Here is a 2,305-nt window from a genome sequence, read left to right on the forward strand (position 1 = left end):
AACTTAATAGTTCGTTCATATAAATACACAGTAAAAATTATCGCGCTCTCGCACGATTCGATGCATAGTTGGCGCGAGACACGACCGTGTCTTTTGATTTTACTATATATGGTAAACATATACTTTATAATATATAACAAAAATATATTTTACTATATACGGTTAAAATATATTTTGTAATATATAACAGAAATATATTTAACTATATATGGTTGAAATATATTTTATAATATATAACAGAACTATATTTTACTATATATGGTTGAAATATATTTTATAATATAAAACAGAAATATATTTTTTCATTATATTTAAAACATATATGTTATTTTCATACGGGTAGAAATGAAAATTACAAACTAAAATGCAAGGTTTTTATTATGTAACATACCATAGTACGAAAAATATATGGAGTACCATATATTTTGCAATATACTGGAAAACTTATATAAACCGTATAAATCATACTGTATATTAATAAATATACTACTTTCAATACAATATATCAATATATAATAAAATATACCAAGATATATATGCTAAACATACATAAAAAAAGTTATATTGATATAAAAGTTATATAATTAATATATTGTAGCAATATATTTTTTTTCAATATATTATCATATATTAATACGGCAAAAATATAAATATTATTTTATATATTGTGCAATATATCACATTATAATATTCATATATTTTAAAGTATATTTTTTCCACATATAAAGTTTTTTCATGTCGGGATACGGTATTGTTACCATAAGTATACATATTGTTGTGGTAAAACGTTCGACGAGTGCATGTAAAATGAATATACAATAGCATTTCATTACGATACTAAATTTTGTAATTTTACTATACTTTCGTTTAATAAAGATATCATAAATTTACAAAGAACTTTAATAGCTTATATAAATTGTTATATTAATATATATGGAGAGTTTATATATATATTTAAATAGTATGAGAAAGTAAATAAATAATATTGACTGATAATAGAAATTGTAATTATGAATATTAAGAATTCTATATAACAATGGGAAAAGTACTGAGGAATAAAAATACATATCAATTATATTATACTTGACAAATTACAAATAATACTTTAATTATTTTATATTTAATTACACAAATTACACATTACAAATTCAATAATCTATTAACATAATGTTCATATTAACTACATGTCTTCAATTATAATTAAAATAGTTATAAAAAAATAAAATAAATTATAAAAAAAATGACAATACATGTGTTCTTATAATAAATACATAAATTATAATCCCCTCGCATTTCATTACATATTCAAAAATAATCGTGAAATCTTTACTACCCGAAATTCAAATTAAAATGTATCACCAAATAAACAAAGATATGTTTTCCTCGCTATTTGTTTTTTTTTACTGGCGTTTCTTTTTCTTTTAATTTTTTTTCCTGAAAGAATTAATATTATAATTAATATCAACTATTTATTGCTATCAACAATTCAAATATCTGTTATCAACAGAGAAAATGCAAAAGTGTACATTGTTATAATTTTAAAAATACTACTTACCACCTCAGCTGGACTACATGGCGCCGAATACAAATGTGATAGCTATTAAATGAAAGTTAGATTTTAATAACTAAATGTATATAATAAAATTTACAATATTTAACAAGATATTTTAAATTCTTACTTACATCTTCATTTCTCTGTGGTGGTGTAGCCTCAGCTCTTAACACAAATGGTTTCAATGATGTATGTTCTGATTGCTAATACAGAGTTTAAAAAAAAAAATTATTCATAAATATAAAAATATATCTATTGAATATATGAAATAAATAATTCACTAAGTATATTACAATATATTACAATATATTACAAAACACTTACGAATATGAATCCTGACGGCATGTCTTTCTTGTTTGATGACATGTTGCTAATTAAAGTCGAAGACTTAACAGCAACTTATTTAAGCTTTTAATGTTTCCCAAGGAAACGCCATTTAACTTGAAAATCAAAATCTATTGGCTGATACAAAGTTTTCACCAGCTGAGCACCCGAATATTTAAATTCATTGGTCAGATTTCCATAATTGAAAATTCTCAAGCGCATTGAATGAAAGAAAATATAATAAATGTAATAAATAAAATAATATGAAAACGTTGAATAAATTGTTTATAGAAATAAATATAGTTATAAAGGACTTTTTTGCCGTCCGGCCGGAAAAAGGCAACTTTCCGGCCGTTGTCCTGAACGAAGTTGTCACTTTCCGGCTTCGTCGAACGAAAAATAATATACGCACCTTAGCAAAAAAGAACA

General features: G+C 23.1%; 1 long non-coding RNA gene across 1 annotated transcript; it reads right to left on the bottom strand.

Moving 5' to 3' along the window:
* Positions 1–1,148: 1,148 nt before the first annotated feature.
* Positions 1,149–1,956, bottom strand: LOC130674863 (uncharacterized). Its single transcript, XR_008991147.1, has 4 exons — positions 1,877–1,956; positions 1,684–1,755; positions 1,556–1,597; positions 1,149–1,434 (listed from the first exon to the last, which is right to left on the bottom strand). It is a non-coding gene; the product is annotated as an uncharacterized LOC130674863 (long non-coding RNA).
* Positions 1,957–2,305: the final 349 nt, after the last annotated feature.

Source organism: Microplitis mediator, chromosome 9 (assembly GCF_029852145.1).
Source record: "Microplitis mediator isolate UGA2020A chromosome 9, iyMicMedi2.1, whole genome shotgun sequence".
In the NCBI taxonomy this organism is placed as follows: Eukaryota; Metazoa; Arthropoda; class Insecta; order Hymenoptera; family Braconidae; genus Microplitis; species Microplitis mediator.